The sequence below is a fragment of the Hypomesus transpacificus genome, unplaced genomic scaffold (genome assembly GCF_021917145.1).
Source record: "Hypomesus transpacificus isolate Combined female unplaced genomic scaffold, fHypTra1 scaffold_51, whole genome shotgun sequence".
Classification (NCBI taxonomy): Eukaryota; Metazoa; Chordata; class Actinopteri; order Osmeriformes; family Osmeridae; genus Hypomesus; species Hypomesus transpacificus.
Genome location: NW_025814024.1, coordinates 1,044,396 through 1,057,098, shown reverse-complemented (window position 1 = coordinate 1,057,098; position 12,703 = coordinate 1,044,396). Strand labels below are relative to the sequence as shown.

Sequence of the window (12,703 nt, the reverse complement as noted above, 5' to 3'; positions counted from 1 at the left end):
GAAGAACGTTTTGAATTATAACAAGAATATTGAAAATGGCCACGGTCGTAAATTCTGTGTTCCAGGCTGTACAGGGAAGGCTAACACTCACAGTCTTCCCAAGGAGCCAAACATTTGACAGGCATAGCTGCTGTTGTCTATGAGAAGATCCCGGCGAAGTTCGACACTCAATCATTCATTTGCTCTGAACATTTCACCCAAGACAGTTTTGACAACGTTGGACAATTTCAAGCAGGATTTGCTAGGAAGCTGAACCTGGAAAGAGGTGCTGTTCTATAGTGGAATAACGTGACTGACATTTAGTAAACTTTCGGGAGTAGTAACAAACAGGATGGTCAATTCCATCCACATCCTCCTGTAAGAGGACAGCTCCAGCACCATCCATACTGGCATCGACCTTAAACTTAAATGGTTTCGAGAAGTCAGGTGCTACAAGCACCAAGGAAGAATAAAGTAATGTTTTCACGCCTTCAAACGCTCTTTTGACTCAGTGGACCACACAAACTTGACGGAAGGGTTTAACAGACTTGTCAGTGGAGCTACTACAGTGGAGAAGTTTCAGCAAAAACCCATGTAGTAGCCTGTCATGCCTAAGAATCGTCGCAGTTCACGCCTGGTGGTCGGCAGAGGGAACACCTTCATAGCAGAGACTTAAGTGGTTAGAGGACGAACAGTGCCTTGACCGACTTCCTTACCCAGATATGTTAGGTTGCTTTCCTGAACTCACACTTAACTTGGCTAAACAATTGAACACAGCTCTCAAAGAAGACAGGTGTTCAGGCCACGTAACCGAGTACACCACAAGATCATCGAGATATGCCGTGCAGTTAGGGATATCACAGAGTACTATATTTACCAGTCGTAGCAGGTGCATTCCTCATCCCAAATGCCATAACGGTATACTGTAAGAAGTTGTCAGGTGGAGTGCTGGTCCTTCCTACAGGCGACATAGGCAGCCGCCTAGGGCAGCATGAAGAGGGGGGGGTGTAGATGACCCTGTCTGCCAGGTGTGACAAACGCTGAAACTTCAGAGGCACAAGGAGTTAGAGGGACCTGCCAGTAGCCCTTTAGTAGATCTAACAAGCTCACAAACCTTGCTGACCCGATGGTGTCGATGCAGTCATCGATCCGTGGTAATGGAAAAGAATCGGGAACAGGCAGTGAGTTAACCTTCCGGTAATCAATACAGAAACGGGAGGTGCCATCTGGTTTAGGGATTAGTATGCATGGAGAACTCCATCGGCTGATACTTGGTACTGCCAGGTTATTCTCCAGCAGGTAGGAAACTTCCCTTTTCATCAGAAAACGTTTCTCCATGTTCATTCGGTAGGCATGTGGTTTAACAGGATGAGCACTACCTATGTCTACGTCATGCTCTTAGACACTTTTGCAACTGGGCACATCACTAAAAAGACAAGGAAAATCATTTACTAGAAACACCATGTCTGCAGCCTTTTGAGCATCCAAATACGCAAGGCTTGAGGAGAGAGTCATCAGCATCTCCGTGTTGCAAAGCTGAGCACTCTCTTGAGGTGCGTGCCGCAGGCGCAACCCATCCTTGTCCACATCCCTCAACACGTCAGGGAAACAGGAAACCACAGAGGCAACCGAGGTAGTCTTGGGCACGGTAGCTGATCCGTTCTCGGACACATCACAAACATAATACCTCTTTAGACGGTTTATGTGACAGACACGCAATTGTCGTTTCCTGTCTGGCATCAACACCACATAATCGGTTTCACTCAACTTCTGTTTTATTGGATATGGACCCAAAAAACGGGCAGAGAGGGCAGAGCTAGCGATAGGCACCAACACCATATCACCTGGCTTAAACGAACGCGGAGAAGCCTTCCTGTCAAAACGCTGCTTCGTGCGTTTCTGCGTAAGAGACAGAGAACCTTTGGCTATCTCACATGCATTCACTAACCGTTCACAGTCGACAGACATCTTCTGACACACCGACTGACTTTTGGATAAAGTCTGCAATGTGGTCCTTCAACACTTTTAAGAGGCCTCTTACGGTATGCCATAAAACGAATTCGGCCGGGCTGGAGCCGAGGGATTCTTGGATGGTCTCTCGGATGGCAAACAGAACGAAAGGTAGGCCCTCATCCCAGTCTTTCTCGGTGTCCATGCAGTATTGCGTAACATCAACTTTAAAGTCTGGTTCCACCGCTCCAGTGCTCCCTGGCTTTTTGGGTGGTAGGGACTGGAAACCTGGTGCCTGATGGACAAGGACTTCAACACCTGTTTAAATAGGGAGGACAAGAAGTTGGTTCCCTGATCTGACTGCACAACTGTAGGCAACCCAAAAGTGGAGAAGTACTTGGTCATAGCAGCCATTACAGCTTTCGAGGTTATTTTACACAGAGGTATCGCCTCCGGATACCTAGTAGCGGCACACATTAACAAATACTGATGTCCAGCCCTAGTCTTGGGTAATGGTCCAACACAATCTATGACCATGCATTTAAATGGGGGGTCAGATGGCTGAGCGGTTAGGGAATCGGGCTATTAATCTGGCAATTAATCTAATTAATTGCCAGTTCGATTCCAGGCTGTGCCAAATAACGTTGTGTCCTTGGGAAAGGCACCTCACCCTACTTGCCTCAGGGGAATGTCTCTGTACTTACTGTACGTCACTCTGGACAAGAGCGTCTGCTAAATGGCTTAATGCAAATGCGATGCAAATGGTTCACCCATAACCGGAATCGGATGCAGAGGAGCTGGAGTGTGTTTACCTGGTTCAGTTTTCCGCTAAGTTGACACGTGTGACACATCCGACAGTAATTCGAATTTGTTCATGCCAGGCCCAAAATAATGACAGAGAAGTCTATTATAGGTTTTCGTGACGCCAAGGCGGCCAGACAATGGTAATCCGTGGGCTATACACAAAATTCAGTGGCGTAACAGCGTTGGCAGCACTATTTGGACTACAGTGTTCCATTCAGGTCCCACTCAGGGTTTCCATCTGCCAAAAATTTGGCCAAACTCACGTCTTAGGTTTGAGTTGTATGAGTTCCTCTCGTGTGATGGGCAGATTAAGCTCCCCAGGGTTGGCAGGGCCTGCCCTGTCCTCCTCTGGCTCTTTATCAGCAGACTCACGAGACACAGGAGAACTGAGGGGTACACAACCACCGGCGAAAACAGGAGCAATGACTGTGCTAGCCAGATCGACGTTGTTCACCCCCCCCCCCCGTCTGCGGGCTTGCACGAACGTAACCCCACAGTGGGGAAACATGTCAGGGAAATCTACGAGCAGTGAATCTCCGTTGGAAAACATAGGCTTGTCCAGAACCTCGAGCATTGGGAACGATACGGCCTCCAGCAATGTCTTTCCCTAAGATCATTGACACCCCATTTGCGGGGAGCTGAGGCTGCACCCCGACTCTAAACTTGCCACTTATCAAGCCGGTCTGAAGGTAGACAGTGTGTAGAGCCACGGTACACATCCCATCTCTGTTCCTTGGATAAACACACTCGATCCACAATATGACAGATCCGACCACGGCAATGCACTGGCTAGCACGAGAGACTGAGCAGCGCCCGTGTCCCTCAGGGCCTCATTTACTAACATTGCAACTACAGCTTAATCTGCGCCTTTGCCCAACCGCAAATAGCATACAGTGTATTTTCCGCATTGTGCGTGGCACCTTACTCCGCCCTTTTGTGTTAATTAGCATGCCGTTAAAAGACGGGAGAAATCGCCTGCATGTTACAGCCACCATGGGTGATTCGAGGAAAAGAAAAAAAAGGTTCAGGGAACAGGAGATAAAAATATTGGTTCACGAAGTTACAGCTAACATTAACATGTTACAAGGAAGAAATACACCTCTCCTCCCATCTCTTTGCGGCACACACCCACTTTCCCTTATACCCTCCCAGAAGCGGTAATCTGCGTTTTTACTCAGGTGCACTGCCTTTGTATATACGGTTTCATGTCTTTACCCGCTATTTTATGCCTGAAATGGGCGCAATCCTGTTAGTAAATGAAGCCCTCAGTATCTTATTTCGATTTTCGATCTGATCCTCAGTCAACGACACTGAACCCTCAAATGTGAATAGGGCATAAGGGTCTGGAGTGGGAACCCGCTCCGGAACAGCACGGACAGTCGGTAGGTAAACCGTACTGACCAACCCAACACTCTTCTGCTTTCCCTCTGCAGGGCTATTTGACTGTTTCCCTTTAAGCATATGGCAGTCGACAATAACATGACCTGCATGGTGACAATAAAACAAGAGCGGTCCTCCTTAATCCGTTGATACGTTACTGGACCACGGCGGGGCAGAGACACAGGGTTAACCACCCTCCTGCTCTCGGGGTGTGGTAAGGAAAAAACAGTTGGTCAGAATGAACTTGTCTAACAGCACGGCCGCTCTAGCGGGTGACATCCCTTGTTGCTCGTTTAGGTACACCACTAAACGGTCAGGCAGACAGTTCTTAAAGTCCTCTAACAGCATTAACTCATACAATGCAGACTGGTCCGTAACTGTACCGGCCGCACACCTCCTGTCAAACAGAGACTCCTTTTCTCTGGCGAACTCAACATAGGTTTTTATGGAGGACTTCTTGTGGTGCCTGAACTTCTGTCTGTAAGCCTCCAGGATGAGTTCATATGCCCGTAACACCAAAGCCTTCAGAACATCGTAGTCCGAGTTATCTTTGAGAGCAAACAACATCTTGAGCTTTTCCTAGCAACTTACACTGAAGTAATACTGGCCACACCTCCTTGGGCCAACGCATAGACGTTGCAACACGCTCAGATGTGCCAAAATAGGAAGCCACTTCAGCCTCCCTAAAAGGTGGAACTAAGGCAATGTTCCTACTCACATCAAAAGACCCTCGTGCAACAGTCTGTGGGTCTTTTCTCTCAGCCTGCAACTTCAGTTCTCGGATTAGAATGGCTTTGTCAGCCTGTTTGTCCAGCCGCTTGACTTCTAGATGAAATTCGAGCTCCATCCGTCTCTCTTTCTCTTCCCTTTCCAGTTGGAGACGGGCTAGTCTTACCCGAGTACGTGCAGTATCACCCAAACCAACAATGGACGCAGAACCAGAGCTAGGATCGAACCGTGGTAAGGTAGAAGGAACTTTCAGACCTAACTCCGCACTGTCGCCAGACACAGATCTGTTGGGACTACCCAGAGCCCCTGGGATGGGAGTACCTAGCTTTACCGGCGTCTCCAGTACATGGGATGTGACTAACCCAGTCAACAATAGCTGCTTCAGATCCGCTTTAACGATGGTTTTTGACACTGGAATGTCGAAGTGATCTGCTATAGAAAACTGATCTACCCTACAGCTCCAAAACACTATACCAATCCCGTTGTTTGACTAAATATGTCACAAAGGATTCAAAAGGATGAGCCCCCATTTGTTACAACCCTTCTGGCCTAACACAGAGGGAATGGTGGTGCGGGGAAAATGAAGCGCTGTGGTAATGGAACAGTGAGGTTTATTGTATGGTCGTCACAGGGGAAAAACAATGGAACAACGAACGGCGCCAAAGAAAAAAACAGAAAAAGTGTCCTATCTAAGAAAACCATAAATGTCCCTCGATCAACTCTCAAACTGCAAACCGCGCCGGTCTTTTAAATGGGCTGCTGGATCTCTGATTTGAGGTGGGCAGACTGGAAACACAACCACTACTATACGGACACAAGCTGAATTCAAGCAAATGAAGAACACGGGTCCGTAACAATGTAACAGACGTGGTCTTGCTCCATCAGAGGTACACACTTGGCCAATGTTCGCCCTTCGCTGGGATCGAACCTGCCAAGCGCGACCACTACCAGCTACGCCAACAAAAAGCTAGCTATTACTTGACGCGGGTGGCCTGTTACATACTTGAGGAGTGAGTTTAACCTGCTACACACACCTAGACTGTCAACCAATGTTATACAGTTACACAACAAACCACCGTCTAACCTACAGTATATTGCTTCCGTTGGTTTGTAAGGCCCAGCTCAAACGGTGCTCCACAACTGGCCTTGCCTCATCAGTATAACATCAAGGGGAATCTGTTGCATCTCTGTCCTTAAAAGTCTTGTGTGGTGTAATTTGTTCTGTTATATTGTTATTTTTCTCTTTGATGATTTACATGTGATTTTAGGCTGAGTACATTATATGTTAAAACACCCTACGTTTTTACGTCTTTAGATTATTGTCTTTTGAAATTTGATAAATTCTAAATTAGATTTGTTGTCTTCTGCATTAGTGTGCTATTTAGGATTGGTGTGTTTTATAATGGCTGCACTGCACCATTTCTGGTCATTTCATGAGAACAATTGTTGTCTAGCCCTCTAAGACCCCTTTTTGCAATATTACAATGTCACTTTTAACGCTCCAAAAAAAAAAAATTCAAAAACGTTTTTGGGGAAAAGACCACATTTACATATTCAACGGGTCCTATTGTACTGCCTTGCAATGCCATTGGATTGTAAATGTATATATAGGTCTGGCCAGAAGGCCATGAACTTACTCTACCTGCCAACTTTCCTGGAAGTGCATCTCCTTGTTTCATTCAACTGTATAGCTCAACATTGAAGTAAGTATATTTCATGAAATATTTTTTGGGGTGATTGTTATAATATGTAGTTTATGTAAATATTAAGTTATTTAGAAATTCATGCATCACTTTAGATTTTTAGCTTGTTATGTCATTGTTGTAATTTTGCAACGTTAGGTGAAAAGGGTAGCTAAAAATACCATGTGCACCTTGCACACTACAGGCACCTTGCATGCGACATTCCACTTCTCAAATGTTCAGATATAGGATAAATACTTACAGACATATAATGTATTTGATGATTCACACTTTATAAATGGATTATTTGTTATAATTTTAAGTTTACACCAGATTTGAATAACTCTAAATGGGTTAGGGTTAGCTAACCCTAACCCAATGTTATTTCTATGTTAGCAGGGAAATATAAGTTTTTATATCTGGACTTTTATATCTCTTTGTTACACAAGCCAGATAATGTTTGTGGAAAGCTTTGGAGGATGGTTGTTCAGGGACAAGTGTAAATGTTTTGGGATGTGGGGGTTGCATGTTGTATGGTGCATTGTTTAGGGACAGGTGTGAATGTGGGGATGTAAGAGTTCTGAGGGGTTGTATTTTCCTTTTGTAAGTAGCACATTAGGCTATCCAGACAGTATTGTGTGCCTTCAGTGGAATGTATTGCCTGAATAGGATTAATTTGCATTGGAATTAGTTATGCTTGAACATTCTCTAACTATTATTTCCATTTCAGAATGACATCAGCAAGGAGAGCTTTCTTCAGTGTCCACGATGTCATTGAGGCTGTCCAAAATGGAGAGAGCGATGTTGACATGGAGTCAGACACCAGTGATTCGAGTGATGAGGAGGTGGTTCAAGATCTGGAGGAAGTGGAACAAGAGGATAAGAGACCCACTAATCCAACACAAGCCAACCAACTAAACTGACTATGCCCCGGTACCGGTATCATTGGCTGAAAAAGGATTTCATCAGTCCTAGTACTGATTTCTCTGGTCCAGACTTGACCGAACTTGGAATGTCAGGTGACGTTGTGATGAAGGTCGCCTCCACGCTTCCAGGAGGTCAGAACTACAAGGTCTATGCAGACAACTTCTTCATGTGTCCCATCAGTAGTTCGGCTCCTTGATCGTGGTATTCATTATGTGGAAACAGGCAAGTGTGCTTACCAAACTGTAACCTTGAAGATGAAAAGATCTTGAAGAAAAAGGGCAGAGGAAGCTTTGACAATAGAGTGGAGGCAAACCCCAACATATGCGCTGTCAAATGGTATGACAACAGGGCGGTCACACTTGTGTAATCCTTTGATGGCACTGATCCTGTACAAAAGATTCAATGCTGGAACAAAGCCACCAAATCCTACATTGAAGTTGAGGGACCTCATATTGTGGGAGTATACAACCAATACATGAGTGGTGTGGATTTGCTGGACTCTTTTGCAGCCAAATAGAGGTTCCCCATGAAATCACGCCGCTGGTACAGTTACATCTTCTGGCACACCATCATCCTTGCCGTGATCAATGCCTGGCTCCTCTACAAACGGGACTGCAAAGTTCTCAATGTTCCAAAGAAAAACATGTTGAACAGGAGACTGTTTCTGGCACAACTAGCTTCTTCTCTCATCCTGGCAAACACAGCTGTCACACCAAGGAGAGGGCGGCCATCTTCAGCCAGTAGGAGCCTTTGACATTGATAGGAGTGACATCTCAGAGACCTGTGACTGCTCAGAGAAGATCATCCCTAGAAAATGGGAGTCCACCAAATAGGATCCCAGACAAGAGGGTATGTGAACCACCAACCGATCTGCGCAGGGACATGGTCGCACATCTCCCGGTGAGGACGACAAGAGGACGCTGCAGACACTGCGTGAAAGGATATTCCAGTATGCTTTGCAGAAAGTGCTATATCCGTCTCTGCTTTTTCAGAGGAAAGGAACTGTTTTAGGGACTACCATTGCAAGTAAACACTTTTTTGCAAAGGACTTGAAATTGCAAGGACACTGATTCTTTGAAGTTTTCATTCTGTTTTGTATAACATTTTATCCAGTTTTTATAGATTTTTTATACATTTATTCATAAAAATATGACTGTTTGATTATTATTAATAAAATGTACTGTTATAGTGCCAGTAAGCAAAACACACTCCAAATTAAACAGCAGTTTTGTGTATTTGTTCTGACAGTTTGAGAGCAAATGCTGAAATTCTGCTCCCAACTAGGCCCAACGTTGCTGTTGATCACCTCGTTGTACTGAGTCAAAAGAATAAACACACGGACATCATAAACATTCAATGGTCTTATAGATACAGTTATCCTGGCAAAACATTTATTACGGTAGCATTGGGACTCGATAGATCAAGTTGGTGGCCTATCTACAACAACTAGAAGGACAGATAAGACAGTGAATATTATGTCATAACAGAAGCAAACTGTACCCATGTTTCCTCAACTACATTCAGTAGGCTATTTGTCTTGCTGTGTTTGTCTGTACAAAGTGTGATATCCCATCTTAATCACCAAGTAGTGAACCAGCAGATTGGTCTCAATTCAAGTAACCTTAAATATCATGTTTCACAAGTACTTTTGACAACTTTCAAGCATGCCTTTGGTGCCAAATTTTCAGCTTACATGTTTGTCATATGTTTGTTCCCTTTAGCCTACATCCACAGACTAAATAGAATGAATAGGCTAATCTTGGGTATTGCATTGTGCACAGGATACATTTTAGTTTGACCTGGTAAACCTTGAATACATATTTCAGGCTGTTTGGAAGGTACGATACCCCATTCCCCTTCTAATTAGGGGTGCACCGATCCGATACTAAGATCGGATTTCGGCCCCGACATTGACAAAATAGCTGGACCGGGGATCGAAACATTTTGCCGATCCTCTGGCCGATCCATGCAACCTTTAGATGCGTGAGTTCTAAATATTTCCGACAGTGCCCACAGCAAGCATAATACTCGAAGCAATGCTACTAGCATGCTAGTGTTACCTGTTAGCCTTCTCATTGGCTAAGTGGGTGTGGCGTGCCTTGTTTTGTTTCCGGTCTAGCTAGATCCGGTGTGGTATTGTAGTTTTTCTAACGTCAGTGGTTGTTGCAACAGAATGTGAAAAAAACTACAAAGTTTGCTAGGTCAAAAAGAGCGTTAATCGCGCGATAAAAAAATTGACGCCGCTAATTTGGGTTTGCGTTAAGGCCGTTAATAACGCGTTAAACTGACAGCACTAATAAATATCCAAATGGCCCTTGGCAGAAAAAAGGTTCCCCACCCCTGCTATACGCACAGACTTTTAAATTGAAGGTTCCAAAGTTCTACTTATACCTCTATATCACTGTCTTCAGAGCTAGGGTTGAAAGGTCAGAGTGCAGTGGCCATTGTAAGACCAAGATTTTAGGAATGTTAACATCTGATCTGAAGATAAAATAGAGTTTGTGAATGAGCGCAACAGGGGGGTATTCCAGGTAGAGGGCTCAACAAACTCTGATCCTAACCCTGAACTCAGAGTTGAGTTACTTTGAAATGGGAATTTCAGAAAACTCGGTTCCAGAACAGCTGAAATGAATTAGTTAATTCAACTCGGAGTACGGCAACTACCAAAAGCCTACATCTATGGAGCTCTGATACTAGGATTCACCATGGCACCCGACGACAAACATTGTCCTACTTCACCACACTTGAGATATAAGTTTTATTTCATGTTTATGGTCAATCTGAGCACATATTACGGAAAAAAGCAACACGGCTGTAGCAGCTAGGGCTGTCCCCGACAAAGATTTTATGTGGTCGAACAAAACTCAACTAAAACGTCTGAAAATCGACTAATCGAAATTTGAAACGCTTATGTACAAACATTTTCGCAATCTGACTCAATGGCTGCTGGACATTGCAAAGGGTGGCCGCGGGTCCTTAAAAAGTCTTAAATCACTTTTCCTAAAAATAAGGACTTAAAACCTATTTTTTCTCACGAAATACTGCCCCCTCCTCCCCCAGTTACTACGCATTAAGTATTAACAAATATATTTTTTAGACTGCTACACGTTATACATCATTGGAAAGCTACGATTCTTCAAGATCTACTCGCAACAGCAACTACCGTCAACGTTTTTGTCCGGTGACCGTTCCTTCAGCAAAGTCAGAGAAAAAGGTTACTACTTACCTACGATTACTTCGGAATGTTCCAGGTATGCACACAACCCATCAAAACCTCATCTGCGTATTCCCAAAGGTCCAAAGTATCTAACCATGTCGAGAAGTTACATTTACATTTAGTCATTTAGCAGACGCTCTTATCCAGAGCGAGTTACAGTAAGTACAGGGACATTCCCCCCGAGGCAAGTAGGGTGAAGTGCCTTGCCCAAGGACACAACGTCATTTGGTGTGGCCGGGAATCAAACTGGCGACCTTTAGATTACTAGCCCGACTCCCTCACTGCTCAGCCACCTGACTCCCCTAGAAGTTGTCCAAACAATGAATTATATCCACACATAGCCACAATCTTGTTGCTTCATTCTTCCTTCGCCAATTATTTTATTTCAGTCTGTCATGCACTATCGCTCATAGGAGGAGATGTGGGTCGAGTACAAATGTGGGGATAGTCTTAAAATGGCCGCTACACTCTGTCCTTTCGATTGACATATTGTTTCACCCAATAGGAGCTTCCATGCCCCGTTGACAGCCTTCTAAAGCCAACTAGGTCTGTGCGTCCTGCCCCCCCTGCCTGCCCCCCACCACACTCGTTCTAAACCAATATCTCAAACTGCCTTTGACTGGCTCTGATATAAGCTTTTTAGCCTTGTAGCTTAGCGCTAGCTGTAAATGTTGATACCCCATTTGTTATGTTTTGGTGGAGACTTCAAAATAAAAGTAGATTGCGCAATATGGTTGACAGAATCGGTGTTCTTTGTGCGCCAATCCTGGGAATCAGATAAAGCACTCCAATGTGTTCATGCTTCAGTTTTTGTGTTTCAGTAATACTAATGTGGGATTTAGCTATTATATATGATAGTTCTAAGTACCCCCTTTCATTATAGATAACAATTATACCTTTTTATTCTAAGAATTTGACCTTTGTTACAAGGGTAATTCTGGAGTCTCCAAAAGGCCCTTTAAGAAAACGCCTGGATGTACTCTTATAAAAACATGTGACCAATATGAATATATTGTGGTATTATGTTTGACTTTTGATTTGAATTAGGTAAGGCTTCAACCTGTGGTCCAATTCTGTCTTCCAGGTAATACCTTCCATCTCTAGGCCTCTTCAGGCCTCTGTTTTCAAAACAAAATCTAGGCGGAAGTAGAAACCTAGAAAACTTTCACTTTCCTTCTATTACTGAACACCAGTAGGACTGACAGGGGTCCTGACAACAGGGGAAATAACTTCAGAGTGTCAGCTTTCAAAAGAGACAATTTACATGCATGTACTCCAAATGGTTCAAGAACAGCTTTCAATTTACTTTGGGCATGCTGTTTAGGCGTTTTTAGGCACATTTAACAGGTTCCCAGAAAAGAAAATATTAAATTGTCTTAAATTCAGATTGGATGGGTCTTAAATGTTATGTCATTGCGAAAATGCAGGCAATCTGGTCGAATATGGCCAGGTCTAATATTTTTTTGTAGGCTATATGCGCTGCGTTGTCTATAGTTAGGTCAGAGTGTAGCCTAGTGAGCAGATTTTGATGACGTAAAACATCGGCAATGCAGGTCGTACAGCAATGGTTGATAGCCACTCAACTTACAAACATGGGGAAATGAAAGTTCAATTACAAATGGCTTGGAAAGAACGAGTATTATTGGTTATAAATAGGTCATAAATCATAAATACTCGACAAGCAAAAACACTCTTGGGGGTAAATTCACTCTTTCAAATTGAAGTGGAGAGATAGCATTCTTGGTGCCTGGAAATGCTTATGAAGCAAACTGCGTGTCGGAAGAATTTCAAGAGACTAAGTAAAGGCACACCAGCAGTCTGCAAAATTGCTAGTTTCTGCTCCACCATTTCCAATGCTAGCAACGATGTCAATGCTACAACGCTGGATGTTACGATAGGAAATCCAGAGCCAACAATGCCATCTGACCTCTGAGCAGTTACACACATTTAGTCAATGTTTTTAATCTCAACCGATTATTGTCATTTTACTATACTGTTCATTTTGAACTGACATCAGTGTGTTTATTTAGGAAGA

The 12,703-nt window shown here is 44.0% G+C and overlaps 1 protein-coding gene across 7 annotated transcripts in view; it reads left to right on the top strand.

The window, feature by feature from the left end:
* Positions 1–12,703, top strand: part of psd3l (pleckstrin and Sec7 domain containing 3, like) — a 288,227-nt gene that overhangs the window by 231,142 nt on the left and 44,382 nt on the right. Inside the window, exon 11 of one of the 7 annotated variants that reach the window (XR_006955809.1) lies at positions 4,988–5,073. The exons of the other annotated variants lie outside the window; for them this stretch is intronic. The gene's annotated coding sequence lies outside the window, so the exon portion shown is untranslated. The remainder of the gene's footprint in view (positions 1–4,987; positions 5,074–12,703) is intronic. 7 annotated transcript variants of the gene reach the window in all.